Raw genomic sequence first — 19,980 nt, forward strand, 5'->3', positions numbered from 1 at the left:
ATTAATTTGGAGTCAATTTTTTTATAATGGATATAAGAGCATCAATCGTTCTCGAACTCTCATAGAAAGTTCTAGCAATTTTTATAAACTTTTGGAATATAAATAAAAAATTATTTATTATTTTATTTAAAAAAATTTTAGATTTTACTAATCTTAGAAAATTTTAATTTGTGGCTTGAATAAAAAAGTAATTAAAATTAAATGTTTAAAAATTATGAAGAAAAGGAAAGTAATAAAATTGTTGCTAAAAACATTCAAACTGATCAATAAACTATTAAAAATTGATAAATTTCTACTTATGTATAATATTGGAACGCGCGATGATGTTCTGTGAATATCTGTTCGTCATAAAATTAATATACAAACAAGCACAAAATCGTAATAATTAATCACAATAATTCATTTTCATTAACTTAGATTGTCTTCAAAATATTCTAAAGTTGAAATAATAATAATAAATAGAATGTTTCTTGGCATACACGTTATTTTGCACATTGAATCAGTCTCTCACATTTAAAAAATTTATTGAAAGGTGAACAGATGCGTGTTTAACGGTGATAGATTACAATTTAACTTCTGGTAAGTAAGAGAACTATTGGTAACGATATACTGCTGGATTATTTAGTTTCCTAAGATTGCGAAAGTGGGTTACAAGAGCGGTACGTAGCAACGATAGGGAATGGAGAGAATTTGTATTCAGCCGAGCTCTCATCTGGTATGTTAGGAGTCGACTAGACCAGCTCATGGTAGCACAAATCCTACACGAGTATATGCTCAATATCTAGTCGTTATTTAACCCATTCACTACCAGCCAAGGATAGAAGCCGATAAGCGCCCGTGGCCACGTTCTTTTTCCTTATACTTGCTGTGTGTGTAATAGAAATCTTCTTATTTCTTTATTGGATTCTCATCCCCCAAGAGATCCCCGCCAGTAAGTCTATTGCATAATCAGTTTTCATTCTCATCTTTTCGATTTTTATTCAAGAACCAGAAAAAAGTTGAACAAAAAATGCTTTATAAAAAGGCGCGATAGGGCATCCATAATCGAGAGTAATAATACATAAGAATAGGCGTCTTTGGTAGTAAATAAATTTTAATAATAAAATCGGGATTTTAAAAATTATAAATTTGTGTACATATATATTTCTAAACTTCAAAAGATTTGAATAGCAATAGGAATACCTAGTGAATAAAAGCTTAGCGGCATGTCAATGTTTAGCAAAATTTGATTGATATTGGAAAGACTTCATCAATTGTGTCTTCATTAAACTTGTGTTTTACAAATTTTTTTTATAAAACTCGAAAGAGATATATATGACAACGGATTGACGGTAAAAGTCAACGTAAATCTGTTCAATACAGTCTGATGGTGTAGCTATTACTAGTATTTTATTAAAAAAAAACGCGATGTATACAAAAAGCAGGATAAATGAAAAAAATTGGAAAAAGCTTTTCAGCACGATTTAAAGGTATTATTTTCCGCTATAAAATGCCATCCAATTCATATATTCTATTGTAATATTTTCTCTTACAAATTCGCAATTTCTCTTACAATAAAATGGCAGAAAAAAGTTTGCAATCGACGAGCTTAATGGGAAGTTAACTTCAATAAGAATGCTTGATTCAATGTTAAGACTTGTTCGCATTCCTTTGCATATTTGCTGTACTAGATCCAGCACAATACAAACTTCTGTCGAGAGAATAAAGATCTTCATTGTTCACAAGTCGAATCTCATTTTCCGCGCCATTGAGGTCAGTCAGCGTAAAAACATTTCACTCTATGAAAACATCTGTAGACACAACAGAGAAAATATAACTTTTCAGTCATTTTTGCTAAAATTTCATTTATGAAATTATATTAACATTTTTTGAAGTACATTCTTAATGTAAATATGTGAATGTGTGTGTGTTGCGCATGTGCGCTTATATGCGTGTGTTAAATAGAAATTTCTAATATAAATACTGAACATCGATCGATTTGAAATAATTGATAATTTGCATTTTTTTACATTTTGCAGAGTTTAGAATAATGATTCTCGTCTATTGATTCGCAAATGTGCTTCATTTACTATCATCCATTTCCACTTTTATCGGCAGCGCTTAATTTAATATAAATCGAAGGAAATAAGATACGTATGTTTCATAATGCATCATGCAATCGAAAGAATGCATCAACGAGCGATGCTCATACTTGGTTCCGCGCTTACCAAACGGCATACAGTATTCCGCGGGCTTTACGGCGCAACTGCGAGCGCATAAAAAAGATTAGACTGCATAATTCTTTCCGGTGATTCTCGGCGATTCTCATGATTCTACGCGTATCCGTAACCGATGCCGCGCACCCCCGTAAAGTCAGGCTGCCGTAAAATTCAAATGTTTCTCGTTCACGGAAAGGTGTGCGCGACGAGTTATAAATTTTCGGAATTTTATTCTTAGGGTAATTATCGAATTTTACGATACTCCAAACGTGACAAATGTACTCAATTTTTCCTTTCCTCTCAGACTGGTTTATTTTGCAACATAGCGGAATTTCTAGCTGAACGTTAAGCACGAAAAGAGTATGATCGAGAGTGGTTAAAAAAAAGACTATTGAGAATACTCTTTGAAAGAAGAAACAAGAGAAATGATTAAACATTGCTCGAACAATATCAATTGATAGAATATGATATAAAAAATACACGGTTGTGAATTCTTTCAATATGTGTTTGGAAAGATATCGCGATTTATTTTTATTCCTGTGATGTTTTAATGTTTATATATTATTTATTGTATATTGAGAGAAGAATTACAAAAGAATAGTTCATGAGTTGTTGTAGAACAATATAATTTATAAATTATATTAAAGACATTATTATTATAGATAGAGAATTAATTATTACAATGTGCCATTGTTATTAGAAATAATTATCGTAGCGCACTGAAGATAATATTACTGATAAAAATAATTAATGTGTTTGCCCAAAATAATATTAACTGAAATATCTTCCATATATTTTTCACTGTGAAAATATAGTTTAAAAGTAAAATGCGTGTTTTTTTCCCAGCAAGCTATTTTTTCTTTCTAGAACAAGATTATCTGAATCAAACACACAAAGCACCGCTGACATTCAATTGTGAATTTTACGGTAATTTGCCTGTTTCTTCTGTCTCGAAAAGAATCGACAACATCGTTATCTTCCGAGGACATAAGAGGATTGCTGCGGGATAAATGAGAAACACGAGATATGACTTGAAACAGGAAATTTATTAAAAATATATTTTCCTACGAGAAAAAGTAAAAGATAATAATTTTCGCATTAATGTCGAGTACATTTGAAAAATAATGAGTTTGCTATCGAGTAATACTAATTTTAAATATAAATTTTTCGTATAAAATTTTTTATGTTTCTATTTCCTTTATAAATCATGATTATTTTCAAAAATTTTAGTCGATATAATAACATATATCTATCACGTCAAAGCAGTTACATTCAACAATGATCGATCATGCACATATCTTAAGATTCTTTTAAACAATGCTATTAACAATTCTCATGCAATGTTTAAGCATTAAATACTCTTGTACTAATTGATACGATCAATCACACAAAAGACCGATCAAGTCAATTTCATGTCTGCTATTCTCAGGACTTTATTTGTACCACAGATTGCGGCATATCGATTATCATGGCCACAATTGATGACAGAATTACGTTGTTAATTGGACGAATATAATACGTCAATTATTGGCATAATTGTTGACATTATTGTCATTGTTTCCGACATATGTACCCCTTTAGAGATAACATCAATTCTCTCTGGAGAGAATTAATTATCGGTATTCCGTTAGGATGCAGTAGAATGCAGCATCACTATAAACAGTTTTGAAAGCGTATAGAATTCTGGGAAGACAAAACACTCAAGGTATATATATATATATTTTCAAGAGTGGCGAGATAAGAAATAAGACGTCGTTACAGTAATCGGCAATCGTTCTTCGTTTCAAAATGGTGGGCGCAAATTTTTCTCACGTACTTACAAAGAAAAATAAAACAAAAGAAACATATTTTTGCAATATTTTAAGAGTTATGAGATTAAACATTTAAATATTCTTTATCAAAATAATTTTCTATATTAAATTATTTTATTATCTATTAGTTGCTCAGCAAACAAGTGTCTAATACAAACTACGTTTCGTACTTTAGTGTGTTGTTAAAATAAAGTTTTTTTGAAGTTTATGTATATTTCGTCTTGGATATGCAAGACTGACCTACTTTTATTCAAGAAGCATTTTTTCGGGCACAACATAAAAAAAAGACTATACAAAGGGTTTATTGTGACAGAGGCGTATACACGTGGGACTATATATACACACCGTCCTAATCTCGCGTTTATATTCTTTTGGCTGTAAGGGTCGAACGCATAATGTGGATTTTGTGCGCGAACCACTAGTGATTATTTCGCGCTTTATATTGCCGTATCCAAACAATTCACATTATGTAATATAATACTAAAACTTTACTCACCGGCCTGACGTTTCGCCGCTGCAATTGGTTGCCTCTGTCGTTGTACTTCAAACACACCTGTAATAAACACAGCCGTTAATGCGATTTATTCATACGCCATACGCGAATTCGCGCGATTACAAGCGCAGTGCACTTTCAATGCGAAATACGATAATACCGAAATAATCTCGATTATTACAAGCGTAAAACAATTCTGCCCATTGAAAAATTCAATATAGCGAACAATGGTCGATAAAACGGTATTCGGAATCACACAAAAATTGCGGAACAGCGAAATCTAATTATTTTCTCTTGCCTTCATTATTGTCTTGACCGGAAATGCGTTCGATTCGATTTTCCTGATGTGCGATTACTCACGCAGTGCAACGAATAATAATTAAAAGAAATACAACAATTATCCATACAAATTGTGAGCGTACATGCTAATTAACACTCCATGCTGATTGCACGTTGTTCGCGTATACATATTTAAAAAGCGTTCGTAACTGCGAAGCCGTATCAAGAGACACAGTCGTGTCTCACGCAAATCACGCGCAGCAAAGCTGTTTCGCATTTTTATGATGCCGTATTGAAAAGATTAATTTTATCGTTGCAATTGAATTTGATATCTCGCGAATCTTTTATCCGAGATAAATAATTCTAGGCTCGTCGAAACGCGTCTCGGCTTTTAAATAAAACTTGTTTTTTTTTCTTTATTATAACATTTCTGTGAGAAGATACGAACAATTATATTGTCGATTGCACTCTGCACGATTTCGATTGTAAGTCAAAATCGCTTGACAATGCAGCCGTGTTCTGTGTAAGAGTCAGTGACTTACTATTATCGGTCCACTAACTAGCTTACATAACATTACGGGCAACACTGTGTATATATACAATCATAAATAATACGCGTGACGTAACAACATGCGCCAAAAACGAATCTTTTGTGCTTCACATATGCTTAGCGCATGTGCGCTCTTATCGTGACATTTATACTTGTGTATATTTACATATCAAAGTTCAATTTGACAAAATGCAATCTCAATATTGAAATCAAGTATCACATGACCTAAAAACTTTCAAAAACAAGAGATTCAAGAAACCGACCTTGCGTTTGTCTGATCCTTTTCACTTCTATTCCTACTGTTACTTTCGTACGGAACGAAAGAAAGATGGGGCAGCGAATTGGCCATCGTTGAAAACGCGAGCGAACGAAGACGAGCGTGATTTGTGAGGCGTTTATTCCGCGCGATTGCTGCATTTATTTCTACGTGCACAGTTCTCGCGGCAACGTCCAATGGCGCGAAGAAAAAGCACGTAAGAAAAAAATAAAAAAAAAGAAAAAAAGAAAGAAAAGCGCGAAGGAATGCGATACGAACGAGCCACATCGGAGCGTCGATTATTCGACGTATCCTGGATTATCTCTTCATTTCGTCGTGTTTGCTCGTAGGCGACGGAATTCCGCACGTTTGCAAAATCTCACGCTCGCGCACATGAAAAGAGAAATATTTCTCTACTAAAGAAAGATATGAGTTTTAAAATTATCTTTTCAGTAAAATCTGCAGAGATCCGCGGACGCGTGTTTTCAAGACACAACAAATAAATATGGATACAAATATATATATATATAAATTTAATCGAGAATATGAATTTATGTGGAAAATAATATGGGCTTTCCTACGCTTAAATAATTTTTATTAGTAAAAAATAAAAACTATTTTTTTTTTGTATATATAATGTATAGAAACATAAATTTTTCAAGAGAAGTAAAAGATACTCTGTCATCTTCAATTAAAAATATAATCAATTAAAAGTTTCATATAATGTGAGAATTATTTTCTTGTTGAATTCGCAGTTTCACACGTGTCTTCCTCACGAGCAGTCGACGTTTTATAACAAACCAAAAATAGTTCGCGGTACGTTTCAATAAACTTGAAACGTGAACAATGTGTTTCAGAAACGCACCATTGCCACCGGTCAGTTATTTTGCGCGTGGGGACTTGCAGATGAACGGATCAACGAAATACGCTTAAAGGTACGCGTACGTGTAAAGTGTTCTTTATTTTTCACCAATTTTAAGCAGCGCTGAATTCGCACAACGAACGCTATGAAAATCGGCTTGGTCGCCGATTGGTACGAAGCGTTTCGGCAATAGTGTTCGCGGATCAATTCCGCAACCGATGGACTATTGTTTATCAATAAATTTTCCCAAGAGGATAACCAACAAGAATAATGGTGTATTGATTGCAACGAATGCGTGGCATTTTTTTATTTTTCATAGCACTGTCAAAAGCATACGCGAAGCGTATATAGTTTCTAACAAATCTTCTGAATAAAATGTTATATATATATCGGAAATTATATAATATGTAATATATTATACTATTATATACATATTTAAAAATAAAAATTGATATTAAAAATAACTTAGTTATTATTAAATGCATTTATTGATAACAAGCAAACTGATGTATCAAAAGTAAAAATTGTCTCTTGTCTTATTAATTGTCATATATAATTCTGGCTTAATTTTCAAAGTAGTTTAGTTATAAAAATTCACAAATTGTATGAATATAGCTAAATTTTGGTTGAAAAAAATGTCGAGAATAAATTTGTTGTCATTGTTATTACTCGATGCTTCTCAGACGCATCTTTCGTTTTTGTTAAGATATGATCCAGATGATTTCTCCTTGTCTTTTAATATTTCACGGTTAAGGTAGAAAATTGAAGAGAAACGTAGATAAGCTGTGACAAAGTACGGTCACCGTTATTTCATATATGTCAGATTGCTTCTCCTTCGATTTCAACACACGTACGACGCGGTTACTTAAATTTATATTTCGCGAATAAAATTTCGGGATAAAATTGATAATACCGTCGAAAACGAGTTATGACATGATGCTCTTCATTTTTTACTTCATTCATCAGTTACTTAATATTTCAATGCTCATGAAGAATTTATTTTCTGACTACGCTATTTTAATAAAATATAGTACATTAAACCGTTTTTGAATGACAAAGAAGCTAACATGCTGTATTTATACGCAAGACAGGTTAAAAAAGCACTGAAAATAAAAGACTAGTTTTAATAGAGAACATTTTCGATTTCTTTTGAAATAATTCTTGTGTTTTTATAAAATATGTATGATAATCAATAGTTGCTAGTTTTACAGAAAGAATTAATATTTAAATTTTTAAATTTTTAAACATAATTTTTAAAGTAATACGTAAATATATACAAGGCAGTTTTAACAAAATTTCTTATAAATATTTATCTTTACGGACAATCTCTTATTAATAAAACATTTTCAATTATATATATTGCCATAATTGAATTTTATTCATTTTTTAAGCAGCAGCGGTTTTACAAAATTGGAACGCGGTTTGTTTTAAAAAGCGAACGAGTTAGTAAATGTACATTTTGTTCGTGTATTTTTCCTCGCTTATAACAATCGTTTGATCGACGTAAAATACTGTGTGTTACATGACTTTCATCGGTAGAATGTGGTAGATCAAAAGAACCGAGTAAAAGCAGCGGGAAGTCGATTATTTGATGGAATTATTTTGCCACTTTTTTCTACCCGCTTCTGTTTTATTCGATTAATGTTAACATAACCCACAGTTTATCCTGCGCAATATTACTAAAGAAGTAATTTAAAGAAGTAATTTAGGTATAAATAATATTTTCACGTTAATTACAGCGTTTGTAAAGTTACGCTTTGATCAGAAGTGACATCTTTGTAACAAATTCTTTAATACATTCTTAATACTTAACTAGTTAATGTTTATATATAGAAAAAAATAATTAATTCTCTTTTAACCAGTTGAGTAGTAATGTATCATACTTATATGTACAAAAAAAAGTGCCAAACGTGGTAATGCATCATATATGTACATTTTTAAATAACTCCAATAATTTTCAACAGATTTGCATAAAATTTGGTATTCTAAGATTTTTCGGGCTGCTGAATTCGAATCTGATATCAAAATTGCAAAATTCAAAATGGCGGATCTAATATGGCGACTGTAAATTGCTTAAACCAATAATTTCTAACACATTCGCATAGCATTTGGTGCACGAAGGCTTTTTTGAAATGTCGAAATAAAGAATTCTTTTTCACCTCCATCATTAGCTGGTTAAATATCTTAACGATCCTTCACATTTTGATTTACACGATCATAACTTTTGACTGAAAGGTCGTAGCAAACGTTTTCAAAAATCATTGTTCTCGTCTTGAAAAGCTCTTTCGAATGAGTCTCCACACGACCGATAGTGCCATTTAATATTTTCCACCCCTCTTCTACCCCCCCCCCTCCCCCTCCAGGACGTGGGAGACAATCCACACCCATTCCAAAAAGTAGCTTTTTCGGAAACTTTGAACCCGTGTTTCACCGTTTTTCAATATTTTAACTTTTGACTCTTACCACTTTGGCACAAACCCTTCGAAAAAGTCTACCACTGAAGTGGTTAATACAGAGTTATAATATGAAATCTCTGTATTATTTTATCAATTCGCCGCGACTTATTGAATACGAATGAAGTTTTGGCTGTATACCGTTCTTATTTTCTTTTGTCTATCTTCCCAAAATGGGCTTGTCGATTCGAATAAACAAATAAATAATTTATGAAAATATATTAAGAGGGGTGGAATTATTTAAATTAACATTTAAATAATTAAAATATTGGCAACAAAGGTAAAGAATCAGGAAGGCAGAACATATTTTTCTCGATATTGGCCGAATTCCGGTATTAAATTCATATTCGCACTAACGTTCGACGTACATAAAGATACCGAAATGCATACATTTCTCGTTTTCCGTACGTACGAAAAGTCCTCACAAAGGATTTCATATACTTCCTAGCGCGCATCTTTGGAAGCTCGTATAGCTCTTGTTGAACGGAACGAGACGGGTAACGGAGAAAGCGGAAAGGGAAATGCAGTCAATAATACCGAAGCAAGGATCTCAATATCACCCCGCAGGCAAGATATTATAATGTTTATGCGTGTACGCGGTGTGCATGCGTGATTCCTTTGATCATACATTTGAACTCATATCGTAGTCATTCACTCAATGAACAAAAGGTAAACTCAAAGTTTGGTGTCAACAGAGCGAAGCGGGTAAAATTAAAAGCTGCAGGCGGCGCATGTGAGTTACAACTTTCCTGTGGCGAGACAAACAAGCGTAACCATATTACGAATGTTTTTCATTGTGTTTTGAGCGAAGAGAATGACGCGAGATATAACGCAATTTCTTTGATACCGCAACAATGTTATAAAATCGTTTGCAGATGTAGAAGAAACGTATCACGCATTAACAGAGCTACCGAAATCTTGTATTGCAGCTGTTGTTGAGTTACAGTAATGGCAAATTATATTGTTTAATCGAATCCCCGTTAAATTAATTTCTGCTTTAGGTGCTCGTTTGATTTATCTGTCGGCACTGTCGACACGAACAAATTGACAAAAGCAACGGCCGGCTTTGCGATGAGTCCGCACTGTGAAGTTTGGAGAACGATTATTACGTTATGAATAACGTAGTAGTTAATAATTTTCGCACGATCCACTACTAATCAGTTATATGTTATTCAACAATTATCGGCTAACGGATGTAATCATTGTTTTTTTATGTTACGTTATTTTATTAACTTATTTAAAATAATTAAACATTTTCTTCACAAATAATAAAAATGTCTAAAATCCGAGAATAATGTAAAAGATCGCTATATCACATATTTTATAATTTAAATGTCGCGTCCTTTTTTTTTAGGATTAATTCAATCGATTTATGTGACGTACGTATAAAATTTATATGTCACAATGTCAAATACATGATATATTTAAATCGATCATATTTTAAAAGATTCTGCAACGGACTGACGTATGCATATTTTTTCAAACATGCATTTCATTTCATATTTAATGCTTGGTTTCTAAGACATAATAATCACCAGTTTCTTATGTGTGATCAATATCATAGACGCGGCGAATACGGCGGCGAAAAGTGCGCTTTCATTCATTCTAGCGGGCTATATGCGGAATTGTGCATTCAAGCGGGAATTCTTGCAGGAGCAGCGTATATCGGCATCGCGGATGCACTCTTTGAAAGCACCGGCAGTCGGTTTCCTAAAATTTCGGAAGGTAATCTTGCGGAAAATACTTCCGCCGCAATGTGATGTGCGATTATCCTGAAAGAATTTTATTTGCTGGTATTGACGCTCGGATCAATTGGGGGATTATCAAATTTTCTCGCGCGTTCTTTGGCAATCATCGAGCAGTGTAGAAACTATTCGCGCAGATAGTTTTAAGGATTCTGCGGTATTTATATTTACGAATACAGGCTAACATTACTGCATACAAAACACATTTTAAATGAAAGTGAAAAAATGAATATCATATTTATATCCATCCAAAAATAAACAAAATAATGCATGAAATGTGTTGTACGATAACTGCGTTATTTGAAATATTTCTCTTTGCAAAAAGTAAAGCTATTTTGTGATATTAGATAGTTTATCTGTAATATATTTTCTGCAGTAAATGATGATAATTACAAGTAATACGACTCATATTCATTCCAATATTTTTAGATATCTAGAAATATCTATTAAATATTTATTACAACGTGTAAACATTATACAGACTTGATTACTTCGCAATCAGCTTATATTCAAAATATATTTGTCAAAGATTTAATACGGCGTAATATTTAACTTTTAATGTTTTCGAAAATTTGTAATAGTTTTACGAGAACTACGTATTCTGCTTTACGGAGATAAATTGTTTTGACCGAACGTTACAAAGTTAGTTGGAAAACCATATATAATTCGCATTTCGCGTAGAGTTTCGCGAAGTTAGTAGATCTGAAGTCTATGCGTTAACAAAATTTAATCTGTACGTAATACTTGATTTCCGCGTCCTCCAGCCGGTATACAGAAGTTAAAGCGGGACTTACAGTCCTAAGCGAGGATTAAGACTGTAAGCTTATAATGAGAGCACAATAATTATCTAAAATTTGTCTGTACTCTCTTCCGTGGCCGAATGATCATAAGGACTACCGCTTCTCTAAGAGTTTCTTAGTTAATTTCCGGAAGTCGAACAAATTGTGAAGCGGACAGAAACTGCAAGTTTCGCGAAAGGATAGATTTTCATGTTAAAATTTATTATGTTCGTAAGAGAATTTTTCTCTTTTTCTCGCTCGCTCTGTATCCCACTTGTTTCATTTGTTAGAAAGATATTGTAATAAATAGTTAACATTTTCCACACAGTGGCGGTGCATTTAACAATGGCTTTTGTTCATGGATGTATTCCTGCGTGTGCAGTTTAAAAATACTTTCGCCGGCCGTAAATTAGGATTGCGTTTATATGTGCATTTAATTTGTTAGCTAAAAGGATGGTAAAATATTGTTTTCATTTGGCAGCCTGCATCTATATACAACATTAAAAAAAACAATTAATGGTAAAAAATTGTTACACTGTCTCCGATTTCCTCTGCTGCGGTAAACTACGCGCAGATCGGTCGAAATGCTAAACGAAGCTAGCTGAAACCGCGCGCGGTGTTATTCATTGCGCTTTTCAAGAGAAGCGCTATATTTCTCGTCCAGTCAGACCCGGATTACCTGGAATGAACAGTCGAAAATGCGACCGGTAGTGTGAGGGGGGGCTTACTCGTCGTTACGACAAAACATGAAATACGCGTTAAACCTTCGCGAAAATGACTGCGCAGAATATGCGTCACGATGCCTCTTCCTCCGTGAATAAGGAAGCGAAGCGTTTCCAGTATAATGCATCGAGATCGTCGCGATGCGCGCGATATTGCAAACGATAAATGCATTCCCGTGCCGGATTTCGAAGTTATTTCGAAATACGCGAGAAATTTACGGAAGTTATTTTTTTCCTTTTTAAATAATCATTTTGTTTATTTACCAAGAATCCAACAATGCTTTCAGCACTAACATTATTATATGGTTCAATTTCGCGTTTAGTTTGCGTATTAATTTGTATTAAACATGTACACAAGATTAAAAGTAGATTTAATGATAGTGTAATTCAAAATGAATAAACTATTAGTAGCTCTATTTAACGCCACAAATAGTATTAAATATGTGCTGGTATTAATATTTGTTTCTGTAGATGATTACATTATAAACACAAATATATATGAAGGACAAATAATTACATTTAGCGTACAAAATACGACTCAGAGAGATTAAAAAGTCTTTAATTCAGCACATCGGCAATTATTGCCGGTATTTTCAACACACGATTGAAAATGCTTCTTGTAATGCAAATTATGTATAATATATAGAACATTAATTGGAAAAAGAATAATTTAATACTTACGATTCAATACAAAATAATTACAATTTAAAGTATTAACTTTTTTAATATAAATAATTAAAAATGTTGGGGTAATACTGCAAATTGAATGCTTGAAAGTTGGATTTTCACAGAGAAAGAGCATTTAGTTAAGTACAGAATATAAATGAAACGAATTGAAACAAACAGTTTAAAATATAACATCGTTACATTGCTAAACATTTTAACTCGTGTTTATTCAACAATATTGTAAGTGGATGCTACAATACATCGGTTACTACTCGATATACAACTTTGTTTCAACAAAGAGAACTTGATATGTACGATTTACTAATAATGTCTCGTATAAGATTATAGTTAGTTGCAATTAGGATTATTAATCGTACATATTGGAAAATGGAGACATATCATTTTAATTCTGCGGAAGCGTTTCGGGCTTACAAAAAATATTCATTAATTTCAAAATAGAAAATAGATTTGATAAAATTAAAATTAATAATAATAATTTATCAAACATTTGAAAGACATGTCATTAATTGCACTAATTAATTACATCAGATTATAACATGAGTTGATATTTATTATACGGATAGGTTTGATCAATTTTTGATAGCATAAAGAAATGTTAATGAAGGGGTAATATGCTGTTGATAAAATATTATTTTTAATTTAAAAAATTAATTGAAAATAAAGTAAGATTTGAAAGTAAGCTTTTTACCGATTTTGTTTTCAAATTTTTTGAAAATACACATGTAGTCGTATTAATGGCGTATAACGGTATCAATTAATTATAATTGTTATTGTTATCGTTGCTACAGAGCAGAATAATCGCAATTTTTTTATGGAAAAGCTATCGATACGTATGTGCGCCGTGCAAAAAAAAGTGTGAACAAACATGAGCGCTTTAAAAACAAAGAATACTTTACGTCAGTTTCGCAGTACTACGAAATCCCCGGGGTATTCGATGCTTTGAGCTTGCATTGTATCTGCTGCATTCGAAATATCTGCATTGTGGTATATCAGAAAAAAAATGTGCGTCCCCGCTTTCTTATTTGGCGAAAACGTCGCGCGAATGTTGAACGTTAATTAAATTTCGCGGCGCAACGTGCGCAAAGGGCATAACGGTGGAAAAGTATTATCAATGGACACGATAAGGGCGGTACGAATGTATCACAAGTGATTTGAAATGTAAATCACGTACGTGCGCGTACGCATTAATGCGTGATTAAATGTTAATACATTCTGACGATAAATAGAGGAGGGGCATGAGAAAAGAGAAAGAAAAAAATGTGCACAATTTAATACGTTCGTGTGACAAGGCTGAATTTCCGTTCGTTTAAAGGTTCATTTATACTTGCTGCCATGGCCGTCGGCACGATACTCAATAATTAAAGTGCCGCAATTTATATTTCTGGCATGCGAGCGCTTTTATATATATATATTCGTTATACAAATAGTTAAGGAAAGAAAATTTCGTTCCATTCGAGTCGTTAAGTACGAATCGGCTTTTAAAGCACGTTCTCTAAATAAACCAGTTGCGAAAGGTACTTATCCTTAGATGCGGCGGACATCAAAGGGAAGTAAAAATGGAATTTATATACTGAAAGGGTTGCACATAAACAGGGGAAAAATAGCGTAAAAGAGAAAGGATCTACGCGTAAAGTGTAATAAGTATACAGCTTGTGGAATGAATTGACTATAAACGTGACTGGGCCATTATTAATTTTCTGGCGGTCACGTGCGTAGAGTTCTCAGTCGGGAAAATTCTCACCGTTAATATTAGAGCAGCGCAAGACTGACAGCAATTCACAGAAGTGGTATTCCATTTTGTATGAGACAATAATTGCTTTTATTTAAAAGAAAATTATTAAAATTGAAAGAGTTGATATTCATAAAATATTGATTAACAATCTTGCATTATATATATATATATATATATATATAATTTTCACACTTTTATTTAATTTACAATCGTATTTTTTATTTATATTTCTCAGATTTTCAAAGTTGTTGTCTTTTAAGGATTTTAAAGCGCACAATGTTTATACAGATAATATATCTCTATTCGATAGTTTAAAGAGGATCTTGTACTATTAGTACCTCGCGCTTCGTTACACTCTCTTCATTTCCAGAGTTAAAGAATCTTTACGAGAAATTCCACGTTCAACAATCCAACTGCGAATCGCTCAACATAATTCCTATGTCGAATTTAATTGCTATTTACTGCTTCATTGGCATGTACATCTGTTGCGTTTGCCGATATCGAAAGCGCAGTATCCTGAAAGCTCTCCGTTTAACTGGCCAATCTGAAGCGCTGCAAATCGCGGGAAGAATGCGTGAATGCTTCTAGTGCAGTCCTGCGAATATTTTTCCGCGTAATTGCGCAAACTGCGTTCAATTTTCCTATTGAGGCACATAAAGCTAAATATACGTGTACAATAGGCGCGCATAATGCCTTTGTACTCTTTTGTAATTAATGAATTAATTGCATTGAATTATTAGTATTTCTCTGATATTCCACGATTTCTTAGATTTATATCAAAGATAAATCCAAAAAACTCGAAAGAAAATATTTTTCTGTTTTTTTTTGTTTTTGAAATCCTTGTCAAGTCGGGAAAAATATACTGCGTGGCGCTCGTTCGTGGACAATTGATAGTTTACAGGTCAGGATGTAAAAGCTGGCGTGAGTGTAAAAACTCATTACGGATTGTTGGGCGAGAGAGGTTGCAAGAGCTTTTTTTGTGTCATCGACATACGAGTTCACGACCGATTTTGCAGTAGCGTAACTAACGTTTAAGAGATTAAACTAATATTTATGGTAGTGCGTAGGAAAAAGAGAGAAAAGAGAAGCTTGTTTCCTTTACATATCAAAACTATTCCGTAAAACAGTGTTTTAACAAAAATTGTTTGAGTGCAATCTTTCTTCACAATATTCTTTAATTCTCATTAGATAATTTTGTCGTACGTAAATGTTAATTTTGCAAACCTTGGAGCTTTTACGTTAAAAAATTTCGCTAAGCGAAATACAGCAACAAGCTATATAACTTTGTGACAAAAGATTTTAAATTTGACATCTCAGCGCAGAATATTTCTGATTGGATGTTAAAGTTCTTACAAGAATAGCCTTGGACTGTGTGGAATGTAATCCCTTTTCTTCTTTGCTTTCTTCCGTTCGACAGGATTCTTTCGGAGGGCTCCACGGGACGCACGGGGTCATTAGTTACGCCACTGCAATTTGGATTTTCATACGACGAAATGTGAGAAATATTCGGTGCATTTGTATTCATAGGCAAACACCCATTACCGCGTCTCCGCGTGCGCTACTAGGTGGGGAAGGGGGGGGGGGTTCACTTATTTTTCTTACTCGCATTTCCATTAAACTCGAGGGTGAGGCCTAACTTAAAGGGGGTAATATATTCCCTCTCTTTGTTACGGACGACTAAATTACGCGGTACTCTACCGGCAATTACCAAGTCAGCAACCCATTAAGTGAAGAGTGCTCCGATGAGGGGGTGCCGCGCTATTACTGAAATCTTTCTGTCCAGAATATAAAATTAAGTAGGCAACCCGATACTCCCGAGAAAGAAAACGAGAAAGAGGGGGGGAAAGGGTGGAGGGAGGAGGGGGGGGGGAAGGAGGGAAAGACGAAGAGCACGATAATAAGATAGAGTCGAAGAAATTGCAAATTGCAATTAACGAAGTTCACTCAGGCTCCGCGATTCGTGAAGAAATGAAGAATGGCACGATGGTCAAAATAAACTAACGATCTTGCGGCATGTCAATATTCATTTCGTTCTGCGATTGCTTCATTTACCACGTCGTTATAGGACAGAGTATCGAGTTCATCGCGGTCGTAATTAGCGGACCGCTTCTGTCGAAGGAATGGAGGTCGCTCGGTAAAGAGCGCGTTTATCACTCGACGAAATCGTCGTGCGCCGACAGCAAAAACAGAGGCGAGGACACATTCCCTCGCGTCCTCATCCACTCCGTTATAACGTAGCGCCATTTTTATAACAGATGACCCGTCGGTCCGGATGCTGTGCCGGACGGGCACCGACAAATACCCGCGTCGCCACTGTAAAGTTTCAGGTTGGGCGCGGTCGAAAAAAAAAAAAAAAAGAGACGAGAAAAAATAGAGAACCAGGGCTCATAAATATTTAACGACCGAAGCTGCAGCCCGCACGCGAATTTTATACCCGTCCCCGTTGTTTCCTGTTGGCTTCAACGAAAAAGAGAAACCGGAATACTTTCCGTCGCTGCCCTTAAGCAAGCCTCTCCCGAAGGATAGCGTCGGAACTGTTTTGTTTGGCGAAATGTACGCTTTCTCTCGCGATCATCATGCGCACACTTCAGTTCGCGTCGATTCAATTACCCTTAGTTTACGTCTCCATCTTCTTTAAGCAAAGAAATATATTCGTAAAAGTTTTGAAATTAATTAAAACTCAAAGTAAAAATAGAAGGTAACCTAAAATGACACAGAAATCGTAGATTTTCAATGATTCTAAAATTATCACTGTACACACACACATTATCGTTAAAATAGAAACAAATTTTATAATCGAGAATCTGTAAATAAGAAAATGTATTTGAGATACTCTGTATATTTTATTTTATTATTTATATAAATTTTACTAAACAACTGTACATTTTTTAGAAAATTTTTTAGAAAAAAGCTGCTGGTACATCTAAGTATAAAAATTTTATTCCAGCTTAATTTATAAAAATTTATTTCTACCATTCCATTCTCATTTTTCCGTTATTTTTCAGTGACAAGCGGTGGCTTATGGATGTTGTTGCTACGCTGGTTCGCGGATTAAAATTCTCGGCCATTTGCATTTTACAATTTTCTCGCGAGAGCACGATCGCCGATACGAACGCAGCTTCTTCGTATCGCGGCGACATTTATATCTTGGTCTCGCTGTTTTCGAGCAAACTTTTACGTTTGCGAGCGGCTAACGGAGGACCACGGCGAAATGCTCGCAGCGATACCATCGCGTCGTACAAAAACTTTTGTTAAAGGTAAAGAAGAGCAAACTAGGTTAGCGTTGTATTTATAGATTTGAAAGCTCGGGAGAAATTAAAATGATTATAATATTCTATATTCTAAAAAATAGATAATTAAAATGTAAAAGAATTGATATTTCCTTAGAATTAATTATTTAATCTTTTGTTAATTATAAATTTTTTAAATCATGATTACACAAATCGTAAGGTAAATAATAGATGTGTTTGTAAATTTATCCTATAAATTTCTTTGAAGATTTGAAAAGGTTTAGAGTTTAAAATTAAATATTAATTAAATATTAAAAATATTTGTACAATGTTTTATGTAATAGAATAATAAAACTAGCAAACTAAAGATATGTCAAGCTCTATTAAACCTTCTTTCTCAATAGAATTCAACATAAATATAATAAATGTTGTATAGAATAGAATGGGTGCTTATTATCCGGAAGTTTGTGAAAGTTGCTTTGTTTGCTCATAGCGAAAGATGATACTGAATGTTGCAACGTTTCATAGCCGTTCTAATTTTCAGCGGCCAAACGTTCTGCGAATAAAACTTTTTTCTATGACTTTTCGCCGATAAATATGCACGGAAAGTGCGGTTTTGGTCTGCTAAATCACATTGCCAGAAGAGTGAAAATTGTCTTGGGGAAGAAGAAAGCGGATAAGCACATTGTGTGGGCATCTGGGGAGGCCACGCAGCATTCGGCTTGCCAATCCTGAAGCTTGTGCGCGCTATACGTGCGCTGGCACATGGAATACGTGCACGGGGCAGAGGAATATTTCGCGGAGGATATTCCCGGAGAGAAGATGGTTTTCTTGTACGCGAATGCTGAAACGTGACACCATCACGGCTATTTAGAAAGAGCATTCGGTCGTCGACGCTGTTCCTGCCGAAGCAAGGGGATTAAGTTTCGAAACTTACGATAGAGATCGGAGGCGCAGTTAAATTCTTTTCAATAAAGACGCGGTTTTCGAGCGAACTGAGAGAATTTCTAGGTTTATGAGTTGAACTGTTCGATGCATAAATATATTAGTCACATTATTGTTAACAAATTACATACTTTTTTGTATTAATAAAATTTAAAATACTTATTTACTTTTTATCAATAAAATATTTATTTTTCAAGAATCATATAACAATTGCAAGCCAATTTGTTCAACTGGCATCGATCGGTCTGATTTTATCTGATAAATTTTTCAAAGTTATTTTGAATTATACGATGGATGATTTGTGCATAATAAAACACGCGAAACACATTGCGAAATAGTTTTCGCGGATTTCATAAGACACAAAAATCACGCGATGGGCCTTGTCTATTTAAATCTCTTTAAAATATTTATACCGACAGAACGGTAGCCGATGTTACATAATTACTAGCTATGAGTTTTGCATCGGAAAGCCGATCGGTGAATAGTGGGATTGTGCTTCGACGGTGTAAATATTTTAGAATGCCGTTCGAAGGTTCCATGCATTTTAGATCGTCTGGTTTTGCATTCCGTAGCCTACCGACTCTCTCTCCCTCTCCCCCCCCCCCCTCTCTATCTCTCTTGCTCTCTTCGAACGTATCGAGACTCTGGCGAGGATCGACCCGTCTCTCGCGTTGCAGGGCCTCTTGTAATGCAATATCCTTCGAAATGATTCGCTTTCACAGCACGCGCACTATCGCGGCGCAGGGTTTCCTCGCGCGTTAAATATGCGAAACCGAATATTCCTCGGACGTCAGCGCACTTTGTACAGCGAGTCTTTAATTACTTTGCGAAAAGATTGAACCTCGTCACCGATCGGTCTGCACAGTAATTTGATACATGGAGCGACAAAAACAGCGCTTTAATCCTGTATTGATCCTGCATTGATCTCTTCGAAGTATTGTCACGCGAAAGTGTATATCGGTGTCTATGCATCGTGTACCGAGTAGTGTCAGCTTGTCTGAAAATTCGCATATCTATATTTAAACGAAGAAAATTTAGAAAAAGACAGTCACAAAGGTTTGGCACTATTTTTTTTTCAATTATAAGAATCTTTAATAAATTTTCACTATTTTATAATATGGTTAAAAGAGTTCCTTCTTAAAATTAACTTGATATATTTTTAGTTAAATTTTGCCTAAAATATAAAGCAAATGTTTTATTACTACTATCATATATTAAAAATTTAACCGCAGGCTTAG

The 19,980-nt window shown here is 34.1% G+C and overlaps 1 long non-coding RNA gene across 1 annotated transcript in view; it reads right to left on the reverse strand.

The window, feature by feature from the left end:
• Positions 1 to 4,499: 4,499 nt before the first annotated feature.
• Positions 4,500 to 19,980, reverse strand: part of LOC137000251 (uncharacterized) — a 71,544-nt gene continuing 56,063 nt past the window's right edge. The window contains exon 3 of the long non-coding RNA XR_010890536.1: positions 4,500 to 4,562. This is a non-coding gene — a long non-coding RNA (uncharacterized lncRNA). The remainder of the gene's footprint in view (positions 4,563 to 19,980) is intronic.

This window comes from Linepithema humile, chromosome 5 (genome assembly GCF_040581485.1).
Source record: "Linepithema humile isolate Giens D197 chromosome 5, Lhum_UNIL_v1.0, whole genome shotgun sequence".
NCBI classification, from domain to species: Eukaryota; Metazoa; Arthropoda; class Insecta; order Hymenoptera; family Formicidae; genus Linepithema; species Linepithema humile.